The sequence below is a fragment of the Abramis brama genome (genome assembly GCF_963993115.1).
Source record: "Abramis brama genome assembly, chromosome: 6".
Classification (NCBI taxonomy): domain Eukaryota; kingdom Metazoa; phylum Chordata; class Actinopteri; order Cypriniformes; family Leuciscidae; genus Abramis; species Abramis brama.
This window is the reverse complement of record NC_139968.1, coordinates 32,953,589-32,977,592: the sequence shown is the minus strand read 5'-3', so window position 1 is coordinate 32,977,592 and position 24,004 is coordinate 32,953,589. Positions and strand designations below refer to the sequence as shown.

The 24,004-nt window shown below is 40.0% G+C and overlaps 1 long non-coding RNA gene across 1 annotated transcript; it reads right to left on the bottom strand.

The window, feature by feature from the left end:
- Positions 1-20,512: 20,512 nt before the first annotated feature.
- LOC311084398 lies at positions 20,513-21,039 on the bottom strand. The gene is made up of 3 exons (XR_014606512.1): positions 20,910-21,039; positions 20,788-20,834; positions 20,513-20,658 (listed from the first exon to the last, which is right to left on the bottom strand). It is a non-coding gene; the product is annotated as an uncharacterized lncRNA (long non-coding RNA).
- Positions 21,040-24,004: the final 2,965 nt, after the last annotated feature.

The following is a 24,004-nucleotide window of genomic DNA, read 5'->3' as shown; positions in this document are numbered from 1 at the left end:
CACGTCTGAATCCAATGTTAGTTTCACTGTCTCCTGAGATTCCTTCATCTGATCGACTTTTGAAGGCAGCACAGATGTATCCTTCACTGCCTTTGTTATCCCGCAAACCTGTGCTTTCCATTCTGTGCCAGTTGAGCAAGAAAAATTGTGAAAGTTGTGGCTGGTCGTCAGTGTGTGAATGTACATTTTTGATCAACGTTACATTTCCACTTATGATTTCCAGCAAGAAATTACTATTGCAGGCCTAGTCATTAAATATTCTCTTAGTTTTCTCCTAAGCTCGCTTTATTTCACTGTACATCATTAAACCGTTACGCTGCCTTTAGTGCAAATTTAGGGTTTTATAAAGTTATTTTATAATAATGCTCTGTCTATCTACAGTAATTATCTTTTAATATATAGTTTTTCTGTGTAAAATAACTATGAAGTTATGTATAAAAATGCAATAAGTACATGAATTCAAATACAAAGTTTGTATATTTACAGTTTTAATTTTTGCAGATCCAGTTTCACAACTTTGACCAATCTCTAATTAAGTACTTAATAATAGCAAATGTACAGTCAATTTCTGTTAAATTAACTAAACGTACAAGTACGGAATACCTGCACATTTACAGTATTACTCATTAAACAAACACTGAACATCAAGATACGTGAATGATAGGAAATACAGGCTTAGTATATCATTTACAACATGTAAAAATATCCACATTAAAAGACAATTGCTGTATGCCTTTATACTCTAATATAACTTATTTTAAACATTTACAATTACATTTTATCCAAAGTGACTTAAAATTAAGAGAACAATAGAAGCAACAAGTGCAGTGACAACTTAAGTCCCAGTTAGGGTAGCACAGTGCACAATTTTTTTTTTATTAAAACAAAGATTTAGTATTATTGGGTCAAGTGTTTATGAAAAGATGGATCTTTAGCAGTTTCTTGAAAATGTGTTGAGTTGGGCAGGTCATCCCACCAGCAGGGAACAGTCCAGGGAAAGGTCAGTGAAAGTGATTGTGTGTCTCTTTGGGATAATGGCACCACAAGGCGCCGTTCACTTGCAGAACACAAGCTTCTGGAGACACATAGATCTGAAGCAGCGAGTTTAGGTCTTGCTGCAGCATCTGGATCAGTTGCAGAGGTTTGACTAATGCTGGAAGGCCTGCAATAGTCCAGTCTGGATAGAACAAGAGCTTAGACAAGGAGTTGTGTGGCTCCGATAGGAAGGGCCGGATCTTTCTGGTGTTGTATAAGGCAAATCAGCAGGATCGCAGCAAGGATGGTTTGGCTGAAACCATAAGCAGTTCTGTCTTGGCAAGGTTGAGTTGAAGGTGAAGGTCATTCATCCAGCAAGAATTTTCCATCAGGTAGGCTGAGATGCGAGCAGCAACCATCAGATCCTCTGGCTGGAATGAAAGGTAGAGATATATGTCATTAAGTGATAGGAAAAGTCATGTTTCTAAATGACAGAGCCTAGTTACACTACAAAAAAAAAATTAAATAGATGGGTGGAATCTAACACAATCGTGGTCTTACTGTAGCAAAACCAAACCTTGTGCAGCTACAGTGGCCTCACAAGGATCAAACGAATATTCACATGGGAAAATACAGTATAAAACAAATAAAATTTTCTGCACTTTTAGTGCAATCATATTGTTGTAAAGTTTTCTTTCATCGAAGTAGAGACCAGTGAGACAGTCGGGATCGCGTTCAACAGAAGTTATTCTTTATTGAGAGCTCTGCCGTACGCGGCTGTAGAAACTTCCAACATGATCTAACTAAAACATTATACATTGTAGCTATATACATTCCAAGGGGGAGGGATTACATAGAGGTGGAGACTCTGAATAAAGCATGCAAATGAAGTAGGAACACACCCTACTCTGAGTCAAATTGAATCAGCATAACTATTCACATGCTGATACTGGCCAGGAACTCCAATTCCAAGAGCCATCCCAGAGCAATTAAAGACAAAAGGTGAAAGTCAATCAACCTAACGATTCAACGTCTGGGCTCCGAAAGGTGAGAATCAAGTGATCTGATTCATTTAAAACACAATAGAGAAAACAGGTCTAGCAGGAAAGGAGACTCTTGCTGGATAAATCAGTCTATAAACTTTATCAGTTTATATACTATTGCAGTGGAGAAACTAAATTAAACATTTAATAAATATGTAATACAACAATATGGAATCGGCCATTACGATATTTTAAATTACTTCTTCCCATACCTTGTTTGCCATGATCATTCTGCTTTCCACTTGACCTGAAATCACAAAAAATATATATTTTTTAACAACTCAGTATTACATTTACACATGTCAGAATATGTTCCACTGGGACAATGCGAAACCTCAACTGACTATGATCTGGAAGCTGAGCAGGAAAGGCTAACAGTGAAGTTTTGAGCTGAGACACCTAAAGTTAGGGGTTTAACTGTCTGTTCATCTGGATCAATGCAATTTTCATAACCAATGATCAAAAGTATCCTATGAAAAAGGTTTCTATGATGACCCCAGGCCATCCAAAATGTAGATAAGTTCATTTCTTCATCATGTTGTATTACATATTTATTAAATGTTTAATTTAGTTTCTCCACTGCAATAGTATATAAACTGATAAAGTTTATAGACTGATTTATCCAGCAAGAGTCTCCTTTCCTGCTAGACCTGTTTTCTCTATTGTGTTTTAAATGAATCAGATCACTTGATTCTCACCTTTCGGAGCCCAGACGTTGAATCGTTAGGTTGATTGACTTTCACCTTTTGTCTTTAATTGCTCTGGGATGGCTCTTGGAATTGGAGTTCCTGGCCAGTATCAGCATGTGAATAGTTATGCTGATTCAATTGGACTCAGAGTAGGGTGTGTTCCTACTTCATTTGCATGCTTTGTTCAGAGTCTCCACCTCTATGTAATCCCTCCCCCTTGGAATGTATATAGCTACAATGTATAATGTTTTAGTTAGATCATGTTGGAAGTTTCTACAGCTGGTACGGCAGAGCTCTCAATAAAGAATAACTTCTGTTGAACGCGATCCCGACTGTCTCACTGGTCTCTACTTCGATGAAAGAAAACTTTACAACAATCAGAACACAAACATTCTATCAACATTTATTTTATAAGCCTAATATATGCACATATATGCATTCTAGTTACGTGTTGGCAAGCAGATGCAGCCAGAATATGCAATTTATCATGTTGTGTTCATATTCTAGTCTCATGTGCTTTCCTGTATCATCAAGTACAGTATTTACTGAATTCGTTTTCTTAACAGTCTTGATAGCCATGTTAACCCTTACGAAAATTAACTATGGTTTAACCACAAAGAAAAAACAAACAAACATGGTAAAGTAGGCGTAGTATAACTGTGGTTATTAAAAATAATAATAATAAAAATCCGCCAAAAACGTGGTTACTATAATTTTACTATAATTAAAAACAAGGATATTTTTTAAGAGAAGAGTTTTCAGCTTCCAGACGGTGTTTCAAAATATCCCGCCATTTAAGAGTGATTTACTGACAGATACTATCGCGTATTAACGAAGATTTTATACACAATTAAACGGACTTTGATATGTATAACAAGTCTACGAAAGCTCGTTTTAAGTCTTTTGAGGTGTGGGTTCAACTGATCGTTCTTAAAACGGATGGAAAATGTAAAGAAGCATGCTACATTTTCAGTGTTTTGCCCTCCGTCTCTCGACTGCGGTCAAGCCAGCCTCCACCTCGAAATGAGCGGTCAAACTAGCCGCCCCTATATTTCGTGGTGCGCGTATACACTAGCTATTACGGTAAGACCGTCAACCTGTCATCTGAACTGAAAACATTGATCTTCCGGCGAAGGCTATTTCACATTATTCTGTCCATCCGTCCGTCCGTCCGTCCGTCTATCTATCTATATTATTATCTATCTATATATCTCAAATTATTTATCTATTTATCTATCTATTTCTATAATCTATCTATATTATTATCTATCTATATATCTCAAATTATTTATCTATTTATCTATTTCTATAATCTATCTATATTATTATCTATCTATATATCTCAAATTATTTATCTATTTATCTATCTATTTCTATAATCTATCTATATTATTATCTATCTATATATCTCTATAATTATCTATCTATCTATCTATCTATCTATCTATCTATCTATCTATCTATCTATCTGTCTGTCTGTCTGTCTATGTATAATTATGTATCTGTCTATTTATAATTATCTATCTATCCATCCTAAAATAATAATATACTGTTGTGTCTATACATTCAGAAAATCATTTAAAAAAAAATCCTAGTTTACACAGCCCAATTTCACCTCAGATGGAGAGTACACCTTCTCACAGTGTCACCTGCACAGTTTCAGGACATTCTGATGCTGTATTACAAAACAAGAGCCCTCCAAAATTCATAAATACGCTGTTGTGTCTATACATTCAGAAAATCATTTTTAAAAAAATCCTAGTTTACACAGCCCAATTTCACCTCAGATGGAGAGTATAACTTCTCACAGTGTCACCTGCACAGTTTCAGGACATTCTGATGTTGTATTACAAAATAAGAGCCCTCCAAAATTCATAAATATGCTGTTGAGTCTATACATTCAGAAAATCATATTTAAAAAAATCCTAGTTTACACAGCCCAATTTCACCTCAGATGGAGAGTACACCTTCTCACAGTGTCACCTGCACAGTTTCAGGACATTCTGATGCTGTATTACAAAATAAGAGCCCTCCAAAATTCATAAATACGCTGTTGTGTCTATACATTCAGAAAATCCTTTTTTTTTAAAATCCTAGTTTACACAGCCCAATTTCACCTCAGATGGAGAGTACACCTTCTCACAGTGTCACCTGCACAGTTTCAGGACATTCTGATGTTGTATTACAAAATAAGAGCCCTCCAAAATTCATAAATACGCTGTTTTGGCTTTACATTCAGAAAATCATTAAAAAAAAAATCCTAGTTTACACAGCCCAATTTCACCTCAGATGGAGAGTATACCTTCTCACAGTGTCACCTGCACAGTTTCAGGACATTCTGATGTTGTATTCCAAAATAAGAGCCCTCCAAAATTCATAAATGCGCTGTTTTGGCTTTACATTCAGAAAATCATGAAAAAAAAAATCCTAGTTTACACAGCCAAATTTCACCTCAGATGGAGAGTACACCTTCTCACCGTGTCACCTGCACAGTTTCAGGACTAACTAGCGCGCTGATTGGCTGCTCTGTGGCAACTGCAGCAGCCTACCACTGAGCCCTGCGTGACGCCTCGCCCAATGACGCCACGCATCATAACCTGCCAGTATGGGCGCGGCTTAACATATAAAAAGACGGGCTCGGGAGCTGTTTAAATGATTTTCATCTTTTCAGCAAAGCTCCTTGCGAGAAGCCGCCGCAGTTGAAGCAAGCGACAGAGCAAGCCTAGGACATCGCCTGAGGAAGCCAGACGATTTCACGCCTCCTTCAGCCATCCGTGCCTGCTACGATATCCGGTGTCATATCCTTTTATTGCCTGTGTGTGCTCGCCGCCGCGACACACACTCTCTCTCTCTAAAAGAGCGCGAGGCGTTTTTGTCAAAATGCCTCGCATTTCCTGTGGCCTGTGGCATTTTCCTGAGTCCTTCTCAGCGACGGGGACTGCCACGTGATCTGCACTCTCTGCCTGGGCCGAGACCACGCAGCCCTCGCCCTGTCTTCGGGCGGCTGCGTCTACTGCGAGGACATGACCATGTCGACCCTGCAGGCTCGACTTGACATGTTCTACGCTGAAGCTGCACCTCCGCCTGCCCTTGCTGGATTGCGCTGTAAAAAGCGTCGCTCCCAGAGGCTACCGGAGCCTGCCATGGCCTGCGAGCGCTCGCCTGAACCTTCCCCTCGAGCCTCGCTATCTCCTTCTCCGCGCTCCTTTACGGATGCACAGATGAAGCGGACGGAGACGCCATCAATGACAGCTGTTCCCTCCTGGCTTCAGAAAGCGAAGACTGGTCTGGATCCAACCCAGACCCCGCCCCTTCGCTCCAGGAGTCCGGTGCTCCACAATGAGCTCATGAAATCATGGAACACTCCATTCTCTGCAAGACTTCACTTCTCCGTCTCCTCGACGCTCTCCCAAGTGGACGGCACCAGTGAGAAAGGATACAAGTCTATCCCCCCCGTGGAAGAGGCGGTAGCAGCGCACCTTTGTCCGCCCTCTGCGGGATGGCATGCAAAGGCTGCCCTCCCGTCTAAAGCTTGCCGGGCAACATCAGCTCTCGTCGGCTGCGCTTTCACCACTGCTGGGCAGGCTGCTTCCGCCCTGCACTCGATGGCAGTGCTTCAGATCCTCCAAGCCGATCTCCTCCGTGAGTGGGACGAGAAAGGCGCAGACCAGTCCATCATCACGGATTTAAGGAGCGCAACGGACCTTACCCTTCGCGCTACTAAATCCGCAGCCCAGGCTATTGGAAGGAGCATGGCCTCGCTCACCATTACAGAGAGGCATCTTTGGTTGATGCTTGCTGACATGAGGGAGGCTGAGCGAGCCGTGTTTCTTAACGCCTCGCTCTCTCCGTCCGGCCTCTTTGGCCCAGCTGTAAGTGGGATTGTCGACCGGTTCTTTGAAGTACAGAAAACCACACAGACCATGAAGCTCTTCCTGCCACGACGCTCAAACTCCGCCGCAGGCCGCTCTCAAAAGCAGCCTCCTGCCCGGAGCTCTACCCAGCAGTCCTCTCAGCCGCCGCCTTCGCAATGATGCCAAGGCGCTCGCCAGAGATCATGTTCGTCAAGCCGCCGCAGGCCGGCTCCCCGCGGGGACCCCAGCCGAAGATTTCGCTGACACCTGAACCAGCGAAGTCCTCCTAGCATCAAGGAGGAAAAGATGGTCAAGACCCACCGCGGCCGGACTGCCTTCAAAGCGTTTTGCTCTGTCAGTTCCCTTAGAAAAGGCGACTGCAGATGTGTATTTTGCAGCCAACGAGCATGTTGTACAACCCGCTCACCTGCACACAAACGCCGTTTTTACAGCGACCCAGAGAAATCTCATAAAGAGTACAATTTCTGGTTATCCGGCTCATGCCGATGGTCTCTTAAGTGTAGAAAATGTGCCCGCTTCCCAGTGTTCACCCCTACACACAAGCACGGTTCCCCCTGTGTCATTCACTCATGCAGAGCCCACTCTCATAAAGCTGCCGTATGCCGCTCGAGTGTTAGATGTAGGAAATGTGCCCACAAAAAAGTGCCCACCCCTACTCACTGCCCGCTCTGCTACACTTTTATCCCAGGGGACAAAACCTGTAAAGCCGACACATATCGGCTATGTTGTAAGTCCTGTGTCCACCCGTGAGCGCTCACGCTTACTGACAAACACAACACGCCCGGTGCTACACACGTGTTCCGGATTTTTCCCCATGAAATGTTCCCCGCTCAAGGTGACCGGGACGTTACATGTAAACCGGCCAGCCACCGTTTTAAGCGTGCCGCTGTGTTCAAGCATGGAGAGCGCGCTCATCGCGCCGATACCTCAGATTTAGGTTCACAAGCCCACGCTGTGTGGCTACCAGAACCGAGAGGCCATTCTACCCCTAGCTATGCACGCAAAAACGTGGGAAGCTATTCCGGGAGTGTCACAATGGGTGCTGAATACAGTAAAGCGCAGCTATTCGCTGCAATTCGCTCGCCGCCCTCCGCGCTTTCTAGCACGGGCCGAGACAAAAGTGAATCAAGAAGTAGCACACCTACTTCGCGCAGAAATAACAAAGATGCTTTGCAAAGGGGCCATAGAACCAGTACCGCCTTCCCAGAGCGAGTCAGGCTTCTAGAGCCGCTAATTCCTTGTACCAAAGAAGGATGGGACTCCCAGACCTATCTTAGATCTGAGACATTTGAACATTAGTCCTCATGAGGCGACCATTCAAAATGCTCACGACCAGACAAATCCTCGCGCAAATTCGCCCGAGGGACTGGTTTATCGCTCTTGATCTGAAAGACGCATACTTTCAGATTCAGATAATACCCCGTCAAAGGCCATTCTTGAGATTCGCCTTCGACGGTCAGGTATATCAATACACCGTCCTTCCGTTTGGCCTGTCCCTAGCACCCCGTACATTTACGAAGTGCATGGACGCGGCTCTCGCTCCCCTCAGAATTCGGGGCATGCGAATATTGAACTATTTGAACGATTGATTGATTCTAGCACAATTGGAGATAGAATTAATATCTCACAGAACGTTGCTTCTCAGCCATCTGGAAACCTTGGGTCTCACGGTCAATTGGACCAAGAGCTCATTACTGCCCAGTCAGACAGCCTCTTTTCTGGGGATAGAACATGACTTCATGTCTGTGACGGCCCGCCTGTCGACACAGCGCGCGCGCCGTGTTCGACACCTGGCCGCTTCATTCCGGACGGGCAGCCTTGTTCCCCTGAAAACTTTTCAGAGAATGTTAGGCTGCATGGCCTCAGCCGCAGCAGTGCTTCAGCTGGGCTTGCTACGTATGCGCCCGCTACAACGCTGGCTGAGTGCACGAGTACCACACCTAGCTTGGGCTTCCGGCGGTCTGCATATCAGAGTGACTCGGAGCTGCATTTCAGCTCTGGAGCCTTGGATAGCGGCCGAATGGTACCAGTTGGGAGTGACAATGGGAGGTATCTTGTATCGGAAGGTTATCTCGACAGATGCCTCCAACCTAGGGCAAGCCGGTCTTTGGCCAGTGGTCAGACCAGGAAAAGTGCCTTCACATAAACTGTCTGGAGATGATAGTGGTCAAGAATGCGCTGAGGCACTTCCTCCCATGCCTGCGGGGCATGTACTGTTTCGCACGGACAATATGTCAGGCCTACGTGAACCGCCAGGGCGGTATCAGATCCAGAAATCTCAATGCTCTGGTGGAACGCCTACTCGTTTGGGCTCAGGGCTCCCTGCTCTCGCTGAGAGCCGCGCATGTGCCTGGTCGCCTGAACGATGGTCCAGACAGACTGTCCAAGGACAATGTTCCTCCGGAAGAATGGTCCCTGCATCCTCAAACAGTCCAGCTGCTGTGGCGCCTTTTCGGCAAAGCGAAAGTCGACCTATTTGTGTCAAAAGACAACGCTCATTGCCCAATGTTCTTTTCGAAGAACGAGGACGCGCTGGCCCAAGCATGGCCCAGCTGCCCTCTCTACGCTTTTCCCCCGATCTCGCTGTTACCACAGGTAATCAGGAGAATCAGGGAGACTGGCCACTTGGTGCTCCTCATAGCCCCACGATGGGAGAACCAAATTTGGTTCCTGGAGCTGATGCGGCTGGCGAACTTAGCCCCATGGCCGATTCCGGTGAGAAGGATCTCCTCTCTCAAGCCAGCGGCTTGATTTGGCATCCTTATCCAGAGCGCTGGTCTCTGCATGCATGGATAATCAACAGATACCCATTGTCCTGCCAGAAGGGGTTGTGAACACGATCACTCAGTCTAGAGCTCCTTCTACGAGAAGGCTCTACGCGTGTAAATGGTCTGTGTTTACTAGCTGGTGTGTCGACAAAAACCTAGACCCACAAACCTGTGGGGTCTCTGGGGTGCTTTGTTTCCTTCAAGAGCTACTGGATAAGGGCAGGACCCCTTCCACGCTCAAAGTATATATTGTGGCCATTGCGGTGTTCTCAGAGTCGACGCGCGGCCAGTCAATAGGAAGGAATGAGTTCGTCATCCGCTTCCTTAGAGGAGCCAGGAGGATGAACCCCCGCGACCCCCGTCGGTTCCTATTTGGGATCTTTCTATGGTCCTGAAGGCCATGAAAGCACATCCCTTTGACCCTTTACAGACCGTGGATCTAAAATACCTTTCGCTCAAGACCGCTTTTCTGATAGCCCTGTCATCAGTCAAGCGTGTGGGTGACTTACACGCGTTATCTGTTAACGCCGCATGTCTCGAGTTTGGACCTAATGACTCTAAAGTCATCCTCAAGCCGAGACATGGCTATGTCCCCAAAGTGCTTGGCCCTCACTTCAGAGCGCAGGTTATTAAGTTAACGGCCCTACCGGGATCCGGTAGCGAAGTCGATGTTAACCTCCTTTGCCCCGTTAGGGCGTTAAGGGTTTACGTCACGCGCTCTGCCGCCTTCAGGCGCTCGGAGCAGCTCTTCGTTTCGTTTGGTGGGCGCGCCAAGGGCTTTGCCAACTCGAAACAGAGTCTGTCCAGGTGGATTGTGGACGCTATCACGGCAGCATATGCGTCTAAAGACCTGCAGTGCCCCTTGGGCGTCAGGGCTCATTCCGCTAGAGGCATGGCCTCTTCGTGGGCTTGGTCCAGTGGGATTTCTATTCAAGATATTTGTATGGCGGCAGGCTGGGCCTCCCCCTCTACATTTGTTAGGTTTTATAACCTAGAAGTTCCTGCCCTGCAGGCTAGACTTTTGTCAGTCTAAGTTCCGAGTATGTTCTGCTCAGATTCGTTTGCGCGCAGGCTACTCTCACATTAATCCTATCTCCCCTGGTTCCCGTAGCATAAGCAACTTATGCAATACGAGATAACCTCTCGTAAGAGAACACATTGAAGGCTATTTATTTTGTAATACAACATCAGAATGTCCTGAAACTGTGCAGGTGACACTGTGAGAAGATGTACTCTCCATTTGAGGTGAAATTGGGCTGTGTAAACTAGAATTTTTTTTTAAATGATTTTCTGAATGTAAAGCCAAAACAGCATATTTATGAATTTTGGAGGGCTCTTATTATGTAATACAACATCAGAATGTCCTGAAACTGTGCAGGTGACACGGTGAGAAGATGTACTCTCCATCTGAGGTGAAATTGGGCTGTGTAAACTAGGATTTTTTTAAATATGATTTTCTGAATGTATAGACTCAACAGCGTATTTATGAATTTTGGAGGGCTCTTATTTTGTAATACAACATCAGAATGTCCTGAAACTGTGCAGGTGACACTGTGAGAAGGTGTACTCTCCATCTGAGGTGAAATTGGGCTGTGTAAACTAGGATTTTTTTAAATATGATTTTCTGAATGTATAGACTCAACAGCGTATTTATGAATTTTGGAGGGCTCTTATTTTGTAATACAACATATCAGAATGTCCTGAAACTGTGCAGGTGACACTGTGAGAAGGTGTACTCTCCATCTGAGGTGAAATTGGGCTGTGTAAACTAGGATTTTTAAAAAAAAAAGATTTTCTGAATGTAAAGACACAACAGCGTATTTATGAATTTTGGAGGGCTCTTATTTTGGAATACAACATCAGAATGTCCTGAAACTGTGCAGGTGACACGGTGAGAAGGTGTACTCTCCATCTGAGGTGAAATTGGGCTGTGTAAACTAGGATTTTTTTAAAGATGCTTTTCTGAATGTATAGACTCAACAGCGTATTTATGAATTTTGGAGGGCTCTTATTTTGTAATACAACATCAGAATGTCCTGAAACTGTGCAGGTGACACAGTGAGAAGGTGTACTCTCCATCTAAGGTGAAATTGGGCTGTGCAAACTAGGATTTTTTATTTTTTTATTTTTTTATGATTTTCTGAATGTTTAGACTCAATAGCGTATTTATGAATTTTGGAGGGCTCTTATTATGTAATACAACATCAGAATGTCCTGAAACTGTGCAGGTGACACAGTGAGAAGGTGTACTCTCCATCTGAGGTGAAATTGGGCTGTGTAAACTAGGATTTTTTTAAAGATGCTTTTCTGAATGTATAGACTCAATAGCGTATTTATGAATTTTGGAGGGCTCTTATTTTGTAATACAACATCAGAATGTCCTGAAACTGTGCAGGTGACACGGTGAGAAGGTGTACTCTCCATCTGAGGTGAAATTGGGCTGTGTAAACTAAGATTTTTTTAAAGATGCTTTTCTGAATGTATAGACTCAACAGCGTATTTATGAATTTTTGAGGGCTCTTATTTTGTAATACAACATCAGAATGTCCTGAAACTGTGCAGGTGACACAGTGAGAAGGTGTACTCTCCATCTGAGGTTAAATTGGGCTGTGTAAACTAGGATTTTTTCAAAGATGATTTTCTGAATGTATAGACTCAACAGCGTATTTATGAATTTTGGAGGGCTCTTATTTTGTAATACAACATCAGAATGTCCTGAAACTGTGCAGGTGACATGGTGAGAAGGTGTACTCTCCATCTGAGGTGAAATTGGGCTGTGTAAACTAGGATTTTTTTAAAGATGCTTTTCTGAATGTATAGACTCAACAGCGTATTTATGAATTTTGGAGGGCTCTTATTTTGTAATACAACATCAGAATGTCCTGAAACTGTGCAGGTGACACGGTGAGAAGGTGTACTCTCCATCTGAGGTGAAATCGGGCTGTGTAAACTAGGATTTTTTTAAAGATGATTTTCTGAATGTATAGACACAACAGTATATTATTATTTTAGGATGGATAGATAATTATAAATAGACAGATACATAATTATACATAGACAGACAGACAGACAGACAGATAGATAGATAGATAGATAGATAGATAGATAGATAGATAGATAATTATAGAGATATATAGATAGATAATAATATAGATAGATTATAGAAATAGATAGATAAATAGATAAATAATTTGAGATATATAGATAGATAATAATATAGATAGATAGACGGACGGACGGACGGATGGACAGAATAATGTGAAATAGCCTTCGCCGGAAGATCAATGTTTTCAGTTCAGATGACAGGTTGACGGTCTTACCGTAATAGCTAGTGTATACGCGCACCACGAATGCTAACGTTAGCTTGAAAACTGTAAACTTAACACAAATGTAATATAAAATATCGTTCACATGTAACTTAGTATAATGAGACTCTTACCTCAGCCGGTGATCGGTTGGCATGATGTCAGCTGTGACGAACAAGGCTCACTGAAAAGGGCGTTATTTCCGAAGAATCCAAACGGACTGACTGACAACAGGGCTCCTGCTCACGGCTGCTCTTGACGAATACGATTGCTTTGAACCACTGTTGATGATCTCACAATCCACTTCACGAGAGTAGACTGAATTCAAATCTCCCGCTTGGCCAAACTCGACTGATCAGCTAACGTTAACCGTTGTGGGCGGGAGTAAACAGCGGAAATGAATTTGAATCTGCGTCATCGCGCGCGCGCACTCACTCACTCACACACACACACACACACACACACACACACACACACACACACACACACACACACACACACACACACACACACACACACACACACACACACACACACAAAGCCCTGAATATGAAGCAACGGAGATTTGGAAAAATATTCATAAAATATACATGAAATTATGGGAGAATAAGACAATGAAATAATGATCAAAATGAGTATAAAATAAAATGTGAAATAAAAAATAATTCAATACAGGCCTACTGTAGCCTATGAAGGGTACTGTATGTACAAATACTATTATTTAACCTTAAAAAAACCTCACTTTAACACCCACATGCTTAATAATCTGTAAGGAAAACATTTTGAATAGATGCAGATTTCCGCAGTTATACCTTCTTTTCTTTGTTTTCTAATTTCACAGAAAAAATCTGTAAAATATTACTTAATAATTTCTGTAAAATTACACATAACTCTGTAAAAATACAGACAAGTTCCTTTTAAAAAACGTAAAATTGCTGTAAAACCAAAATACAAGCAATTACCTGTAAATTTAACAGTGGACCTTTAAATTACAGCAAATGCCTTTTATTTTACAGATATTTGCTGTATAATGACAAAACAGTAAAATTCTGTAAAAAAATACAGACAATTACCTGTAAAATTACACTTTTTTTTTTACAGTGTAATCAAGTGGGAGATTCGCTTTGCGTCGGAATGTTAGAAGTTCGAACCTTGACGAGTCATTCAAGTAATGTGAAGAAGTTTTTTTGGAAAGGAACATAATCCATTCAACATAGTGGAAGTCATGGTACACTGATATTTCAATGTAAAAAAAAAAATATATAAATATAGAGAGAGAGAGAGAGAGTTGCCTTAATATGGGATCGCCTCCAAAGTGTAAAAGATATAGGCCTACAAATATGTATTTTTTACTAGCACCATCTAGTGTCCTAACCAGGAATTCATCTTCCCTTGGTTAGCCTTCACCCTCATCCACTATAAATACATGACATTATTAAAATAATATTAATAATAACAGTCGATAAACTCATCAGCAAGAACCACCAAGTTTTCATGAGCACAACCTTTGAAATCCTCCAATAAAATGTATTAGTAAATTTAATTTGGGCCTAATGGGTGGAGCTACACAGCAAAATCCCCAGTGTTAAATCAACACCTACAGTGTCAAATTTAACACCAGCAAAGTGTCTATATGTGTCCACACTACACAGTGTTACATTTACACTTTTGAAAGTGTTAATTTTTTAACACTAATTTTCTGTTAATTCAACACTGTATATTGTTAAAAGTTAGCACTATTCAACACTTAACATTGTTGCTTTTACACCACACTAGTGTTAGTGTTAAATTACAGTGTTATTGAGTAATACTTTTTATTTTACACCAACACCAGTGTAGTGTGAATACAACAACATTAAGTGTTAAAATACTGTTCAGCAATAACATTATTGAGTGTTAATACCAATAGGCTACCTCTAGAGCTGCTTCCAATCCTACTAAAGACAAATGGCAGAAAATGTCATAAACACACTTTATTAGGGTACACAGCAAACAAGCCATGTGTACATATAACTCAAATTGAGTCAAATTTAACACTCCCGAAATGTATAAATGACTCCCTCCATTTTGGAGTTAATATAATGCTTTTGAAAGTGAAATGTATACATTACTCATGGAGTACATTTGAACACTTTGTTAAAATGTATTCCGTGAGTAATGTGTATATTTCACACTTTCAAAAGTGTTATTTTAACTCCAAAATGGAGGGAGTCATTTATACATTTCGGGAGTATTAAATGCTTTTTAACAAAAGGAATCTTTCCATAAATAAAAGCAAAGTATTTAACCTATTGATAACATTGAATGCACATCAAAACAATCCAGAAAGTTAAAATGTAACCTTAGTCTGGGATCATAGTAGAATTCTGTTCAATGTAAAGTTAAAAAAAAGGCAAAATGCAAACAATTGTTTTAACAAACTAGTTTTTATTAACGAACAAGTCCCTTTACATCATAGGTTACCTTAAAATAAATGAAAGCAAAATATAAGCATTTGTCATCACAATTATGTGAAAGCTGCTCATCAAATGGTCTGTATCTCTGTAATACTAAGTCCTGTACATGTCAGTGAATGTAAGTCCTGTGTCAGTGAAGTTGAGTCAATACCTTTGACTTTGCAACAGTACAGCAACAACATTCAACAGATGAAAAACAGTTGCAGGATATGAGTGGATCAGTTGTGTCCAGTTGCTAACAGTACAGTTCAGTGCATAGTTGTTTCACAGAGCAGGAAAGGCTGTGCAGATCCAACTTTCTCAAAAAATCCTGGAGTGCTGGTTCCCTAGACAACACAAAACCAGACCAATTACAATCAATACAATTTGTGTTTTAGAAATACAGCAAGTTTATGGTGGAAAAAGTTCAACCATCTTAGACTTTCGTGACTCAAACAAGAAACTATTTTGGTTAGATTAAGACTTGAATTTACTGATTTCCAAGTAAATTAAAGACTTAATTCATCCAAAAATGTCAATTCTGTCATTGATTATTCACCCTTATGTTGTTCCTAACCAGTAAGAGTTTTGCTCATCTTTGGAAAACACTTTTTATATTTTTTATAAAATCTAAGATTTCTGTCCCTTCATCGACAGCCTATTCAACTATCACTTCCAAAGCCACAGAAAGGTATAAAGGAAATCATAAGTAATCCATGTGACTCCAGTGGTTTAACCTAATTTTTTTTATGAAGCAACAAGAGTGCTTTGTTTTCACGAAAAGACAACAAAAAATTATTAATCTTCGATGCACGCTCACTTAACAACATCTGCTCTCGCATTAACAACATGCACAACTCGTAATGTTCTCATGAACGCATGTTGGAAATTAATATTTTATAAATTAAGTGGTAAATGTTTTGTTGCTGCAAACACAGCACTTGCATAGTTTAATAAAATGTATGTTAAACCACTGGAGTCGCATGGAGTACTTTAATGATGTACCTTTACACCTTTCTGGGGCTTGAACATGGTAGTTACGTGGACTGTCAATGGAGGGACAGGAACCTCTCAGATTACATTAAAAATATCCTCATTTGTGTTGTGAAGATGAAAGAAAGTCTTACATGTTTGGAACGAGATGAGGGTAAGTAATGACATAATTTCCATTTGTAGGTGAACTAACCATTTAGGAATAAATTTAGACACGCACCTTAAGAAATCGCTCTAAATAGTCAGCTGACGGAAGAATCTTTGTTCCCTTCTTGTGGCGTTGTGATGTTGGAGGCAGGTGATGGGCAGAGATTTCCCAGTTAGTAGTGTCTAAAATTAATAAGCAAGAAAACATCTACCTGTCAAATCATGAAAACAATTGGTTTGAAAACTAATTTTATTTAAGGAAAAGGAAAAGTAACTTTTGTAAAGTAATTTGACTGGACAAATTCAAAATGACTGTTATGAAACACAAAAATCTAGTTATACCAAATAGCAACAAAGCTATATATATATATTTTTTTTTTAATGTTTATGCACATGATTATCTCATATGTTATCTGTACAATCTGACCCTCACCAGGTTCTAGTCACTCTGTACAGTCTTTAAAGACCAAGCCTGGTTATCCACATGGGACAGCATGGAAATGCTCCTAGCAAACACAAATAACAAAATCAATACATTTAAACATGAAAGCATATCCAAACATCAACCAAAATTTAATCTGATAGCAGCTAAATACATTTTCATAAACATAATCTTAAATAATTACTTACACATTCTAAGAAAATTTGTTTTTCAGTTAAAATGAAAGTAGATAGTTTGAGGATAAATACATTATGATATTTGCACATCACAAATATTGTCATAAAACAAAATAACATTATAAAATACATATTGTAAATGAGTTAAAACACTTAACGTTACTCTGTGTTTTCACTGTTAAAAGCAAACTCCGCGTCTGCACTGCGTCACGAGTCAAAGAAGATGCAGGGCATAACGTTAGTCTGTGAGAAAGGTTTAGGCGCGCACATCACATAAATATCGTTATAAAACATTATAATGCCATGAAATACATGTTGTAAATTAGGTTAAAAACACTTACTTTGGGTGTTTTCCCTGTTAACGTTACAAGCAAACCTTCTCGTCGTCAGCTCCGTATTAAATCAAAGATGTCGCCTTTGAGAAAGATTTCGGCTCGTTTAAGCACGGAGAGCATTTAAATTTCTCTATAAATCATTATGTTATAAAATACATATTGTAAATTAGATAAAACACTTACTTTAGTCGTTTCTCTGTTTAAAAGCAACCACATCCTGGTCTGCTCCGCATCGCGCGTCAATAAAAATGCCTTTCTGAGACCGGTTTAGCCGTTCACAGCACATACATATTGTAATAAAACAATATAATGTAATAAAATGTTATAAAATGCACATATAAATGCGATAAAACACTTCATATCTGCGTTTTCCCTCCTCGTATGCCTTGCATCGCGAGTCAAAGAAAATGGCGTCTGTGAAAAAAGTTTCAGGTCGTTTCGTCGCGCCCAGCGCGTAAATGTCCCGGATGTAACTAATAACACTCTCTTGGTGTACATTTAGAAACTCTACATATTTACACCAGCCAGAGGGTGCGGTTTACACTAGCAGTGTTAATCCCTTGAAATTCAACACCAGAAATTTAACTCTTTACTCTAAGAGTCCTTAACACCAGGGGCCTGTTTCAGAAAGGAGGTTAAAGAGCAACTTGCAGGTTAGAAGACCCAACAAGTCAATGTATAGAAAAATAATGTAGGAACTAGATTTTCTTTAAAAAAAAATTATAAATATGCTACAGTGGCTTCTGGAGTCGTTTTTGTGAGAAAATTTTACTTCCGCATCTGAAAATGGGCGTGACGGGCGAGAGTCGTGACGTAGCACGAGGGAGAGCGGTCGATTCAAACAACAGGGAAATATGGATTGCAATGACATTTCGGACGCTGAGGAAATTGTTTACGGACCACAGCCATACAATTATGAGCCTGCTAGGCTGCCAAGAGAGCAGGGACAGGCCAGGATTAATGTTAGACAGAACATATTGGAACTTACAATAACAGAAACTAAGCTTTGATCAGGCGTTTGTCATGCTCATTAATATCCGCCCAGACTAACGTTACGTGATATAACTTAGCAGTTTCTCATGGAGAGACAGAGAGATATTTATTCCTGATACATTTTTTGTTCCATAGGTGCTTGTGTGGGAAATGCGAGGCAATGTTTACAGCTGAGGAAAGTCAGTGTTGCAGGGAGGTGGATGCATACTGGGCCTTAGTGGAAAATGCCAAACTTTCCATGGTTGCAGTTAGTGTTACTACAGTAAAGCCATGGTGAATGTTGCTGATCTATGGACACTGGATAGTTCGTTCATTCATTGCACAATGTTTATTCCTGGTTTTCACGTCAGCGCTGTTTGATCCGTTAATAACGGAGAAATGTGAATATTTCTCACTAGATCTCGCAGCGATGTTATTACTTCAGTGGCGAATTCTTTATTTACTGGATCTCGCAGTTAGGCTACAGTGTTGCTTGATCAGGCTCGCGCTGCACTGGTCCAAACTGATAAACGGTCCACACAAACACAATAACGAGTAACTGTTAGCTCAGTTTCGTTCCGCTTACATTGCGTTTGCCAGTTGATGTTGTGCTCGCGCCTACATCCAGCGGGAGAACCCGAAGATGCGTGCACTGAAGGAACCGCACTAGCTCTGAGTCTCACCCGGTTCTTACTTCGGTATCCCATGTTGAACTCCTTCATATCGCCGGGACGATAATCCTCCGATCTGAAGTGAACGCTACACACGACCGCGTTTTCCGAAGCCGACGCGGAAGAGAAATCCCGTCTCTTCACCTGCACAACCCGCAACCAGGCACGAAAGATAGCACCGTCCTTTTTCCTGTTAGGAAACCGGTGGACTCGATGTCCTGACAGGCTGGAGTTTTTGCAAGCTCCACAAACACATAAATTTACCATGACGATGATAAATTGAAATACAAAAACTACTGAAAACACACTGTCTCACGACCGCTCTTACTGAATACCAACCCACTCTGCACTGAGCTACGGCAGAGCACAGCACACGTCTCCCTCGTGTGACGTAAAATGACGCGATGTTGAAAAAAAAGCGGTTTGTACGAGCAGTCAAAGAAACGCTCACTTTAGGTGTGTTCGACATCGGCTGCGGCTGGATGCAACCGATCGGCGAAAGTAGCCGCGTGCAGGCGGGGAGGAGCTGCAAACGGAGACGTGAAGTCGGACACTTTTCTGGTTCCCGTAGTGACCGCTCACGTGGTGTTTGCATACTTTACCACAGCTGAAGTGAAATAAATGCAATATTGCCAAATAATACACAGATACATTTTCATTCAATACTTTATGTACTGCTTCATACAGCGTCTGTTTGAACAAGAATAAAGTTCAACATAAGCTACTATCAATGAAGTGGAGTCTACGTTTTTTAAGCAGTTTCAATTTGATAAACATGACACAATATAACATGACAACGACATGAAAAGAGTGTTCACTGTTATAATAAACTGATTTGAGAGCTTTAGAGGAACTAAAGGTTTTCGAATAAACACGAAACACACGTGATCGTTGTCATGCGGTGAATCCGGCCAATCGTGAAACAGCTGTGTCGTCATCAGCCCTCCTGCAGCCCAGTGCAGCCGCTCTTGAGAAGCTGCGCTGGCTGAGCTCTCCGGCTACTCTCAAATCGCTCTCGCGGTACTTTGATGGCACACGTCACAGTCACGTGGCGTCGGCGCTGCATCAAGTCGGACAAAATTTCTAACCGGCATGCACTGCTTCAAGTCAGCCGCCGATCGGTCTGCGCAGAGCTGCATGAAGTCGAACAAGCCTTTTATCTACTAAATTGGTGTCATTATGTCGTTTTAAAACATTTTAAATCCTGCATTATCTTTTCATATGGTATTTTCATACACGGTTATATATTCATTTAGATTTTTTTTTTACCTGCAAGTTGCTCTTTAAGTGAAAACTCTGAGTATGTTAACCCTGAAATGAGGGAAACTCTGAGTTTTCTGTTTCAGAATGGGAGGTATGTTAAACCTGAGAAAGCAGAGTAAGTCAAGCCCGTTTCTGAAAGAGAGGTAACTTATACTCAGAGTCAGTTGCCATGGTAACTTACTCTGTGAACCTAACCTGGTCGGGAGCAGGTTTTATTCAGTAAACCCAGAGTTTCTTTCGGTCTCCTCCCCTTTTTTAAAGGGGAAGCGGTGTTTAAACACCTCATTCATTCTTTCAGTAATTTTTTATTAATAAAATTAATATTTTATTAATAAATAAAATATTGCTATTTTTACTGCAGTTTTTTTCTTTCTTTTTTTTTAATAAGATAATAAGTCTACATAACTCCTTAACTGGCAACTGAAAATACAGTAGTAGATTAGAGTTACATAATGTAGTTCTAAACAAATTCTACAGAATTAAACTGTGGCATTTACTGGAAATCACTGAAATGTGTTCATCTGTGCAACAGAAGTTGATGGACCGTCCTCCTGCTGTTCTTCCACACTCTGAGGGCGGAGGGAGAGATAAGAATACCTGTTTATACTTAGATTTAAACTTAGATTATCCTCATAAAAATTTGAAAAAATCTGAATGGGTAGATTGTTTGATGTGTAGACACATAATATTAACATTACCTCTGTAGGCCTCTCTGTGGCAGCAGAAACTATTTATCCTCATCGTCCTGTGAAGATGAGCATTTGGTCGAGTGCACTTTATAGCACTATTTAATTTCTGGTGTATTGAGTAGGCGACTTACAACTGCCTGGGGTTCTGTTGGGACAGGAGGCTCCAAAAGACAGATATTACCATCAGAATCTGTTAGGACCAACAAAAAACCCAACCTCAAAGTAAAATAAATGGAAATATCAAAAATAGCCTATCTAAAAAATAACACAGATGTAAACCTCTTACATTTTATGAAGGCCCTTGGATCTTTGGGACTGGCTCTGAAGTCCCTTCTGGAATTCCCTCAGCCAAAAATGCTGCTGCACTGCTAGACACTGGATGCTATTTAGTTATTTAATATGTCAAATGTTTGTAAAGTCAGGTAGCCTTCACCCATGATATGCTCAAGCCTTACCTGATTGAATTATGTTTTTATATTTAATTTTCAGCTGCTGCCATGTTCTTTTAATGCCTGCAGGATTGCTCCACATGAAAATTAAAATTAGGTTGAATAACATACTGTTCTTCCAGTTTCACCTCTGATATTATAACAGTTGGGTAAGTTACCCTAAAATAGTTATCAATGTTATCTTCAACAGTGTAATTAGATTAATGTAATAATTACTATCTTTAGAAAGTATTGGTCTACTTATTACTAATTACTAAATCCCATGTCAACCTTAAACACTTGAACAATACAAGGAGAGACAAGAAACTGCACTTTTAATGCTTTCAAATAAACAATATACAATTGCATGAACTATTCTTGAATTGACCAAAGTGTGTAGAGGGAGAAGGTTACATAAAAAATATACCTTTTAAAAAGGTATGTTAAATCCACTATTGCTTTATACAGAATTGTTCTCTATAGTCTATGCAGTAGCCTATTTAATGTAATTACATCAGATTTTATTTTAAATTACAGAAGAATTAAGAGTAATCCCTTTAATTAAATCACAATATTTAGATTACTTGGTAATTAATTACACCCAACACTGTATAACAGTAATTCCTCTTTTTGTTTGGCGCTGTTGCCATGGTGACTCGTAATATCTGCGCTCCATTGATAATGGCTTTTTATAGTTGTGGTGCACGCGCTTAACTCAGAGTATACTCATGATTTTATGTCAAAGTAAATAAAACAGAAAAAATCATGTATCTTTTGCTAAGAATAATTTTGTAAAAATGAAAACTTTAGTATATTAAGTAAATCCTAATTATATACTCATTTTTTACTTGTAAATATTAGACATCCAACAGACAAGTGAAATTGACTTCTGACTCTCTGGCATATTTACATACATTAATTAAGTACTTGAAGCAAATTTTAAAAAATCAAGTAAAATTTAGTCCTTGAAGAAAGGAATCTGCGCATGCGCAGAAAGAAGAACACACGCGATGATTGAGGGATTTCGAATCTCCACTCCAACGGCTCTCGACAGGTAAGCAACAGTAAAAAACTGCATTATATTACAGATTTATAATGATTTTTTGATTAATTCAACGATTGTCTTGTCATCACTTCATGCTATACATTTGAAAAGTTTAGTGTTCTTAAGTTTAGAGACGTGCTCCAGAAAAAAGTTCAGAGAGAGGCAGAGGAAAGCACCCTGTTTATTTTACAAAAGCACAATGTTTTATTTCGATTGAAAGTGGAAAAAGTAGACATTTAACAGTTTATTTTTTCATATTTCTTAAGTCTGTAATCTTTATGACCAAAAATGACGGAGTATAAGTCTAATTTGCTGCTATGTGAAAAAAAATCGAGCAAAACGCGCGGGCACTTTTGCCGACTCAAAGAGGGTTAATATAATGACGAGTTAGTTTAGACGTTAGCCATATTTTTGTTTTAAACTTTACGTTTTACACGATTTATCAGTAATTACGCCTAAAAACCATGAATATGTCACTTAAATCATGATCTTTTTGTTTAATATTTGTTATTTTGTGTGCAATTTTCTTTATAGATGACAAATATTGGCCACAAATTAACATTAGGCCTAAGTGAGAAGGTTCTCGTTCCCTCATCGTGCACAATATAATTCATTTCCTCATTCATTTGCTAAATCGTGCATACTATCTATTAAATGGTGCTTTTACTAAATCGTGCCCACGTTGTAAATGACAATAATTCGTACTCCCAAATGCCTAATTCGTAGCCTTGATATCTGCTGTGTGTCACATGTTAGCATTAATGTGTGTAAATTGACTATGAGAGTAAGGTCATGCAGGATGTTTTTAATGATTTGGTTTAAATGAAATGAATAATGTGAATGCAAATTAATTAACTTTTAATTTAAAAGTATTTGCTGTTTACTGATTATTGTTTTTTTCTCTCTCTCTTTTCTTAATTTCAGGATATTTCTCAAATGCATTCAGCCCTTTGTGCCTCTGTTGCTGTAAACCGGTTGAGAGGGACAAAGAGAGAGACCGAACACACTGAATTGTTATTATTGTCATTATAGGTTTCTGTATATGCTTATTTCTTAATAAATTACTCTTAATTGCACATTGTCACAGTATTATTTTGTCACATTATAAGAGTAACATTTAATTTAATTTAAAATAATTACCAGCACTGCATAAAACAAGTAAAATGTATTTAAAATATAAAGTGGTTTTACTTAATTATATTAATTATATCATATTTGTAAGTAAAAATTACTCAATATAATTTAACAGGCCAAGTTATATGTACTTATTCACTTTGTGAATTTTACTCGGCTTAGTTAAGTAGATTTACTTAATTTCCATCAATGTGAAATTTACTTGAAAAAAATTCGTGCAAAAACTTGCCTTATTAAAATTGAGTAAATTCTACTTACTGTTTTTCTCAGTGTAGGTCAACTCAGAGTTGATTGAACTAACTCATTTCAGCTGTTCTGTAACCGAAAACTCAGAGTTTCCCATCTCAGGGTAAGTCAACTCAGAGTTCAAGTTTTAACTTAGAGTTGGTTGAACCTCCTTATTGAAACAGGCCCCAGGATTTCAACACTGGAGATTTTGCTGTGTAGATGTCTAAACACACCCTAACCAGAGAGGAGGAGCTGGACGTCATTTGACTCTGCAGTGAGTAGGCTTCCACTTTTCAGTTGTATGACACTGCTTTAACTGATAAATATCACCATCTAGTGGGTTTCTGAGAAACAGCAGCTAAAGCAGCATCACAGCACTGCCAGCTCAACA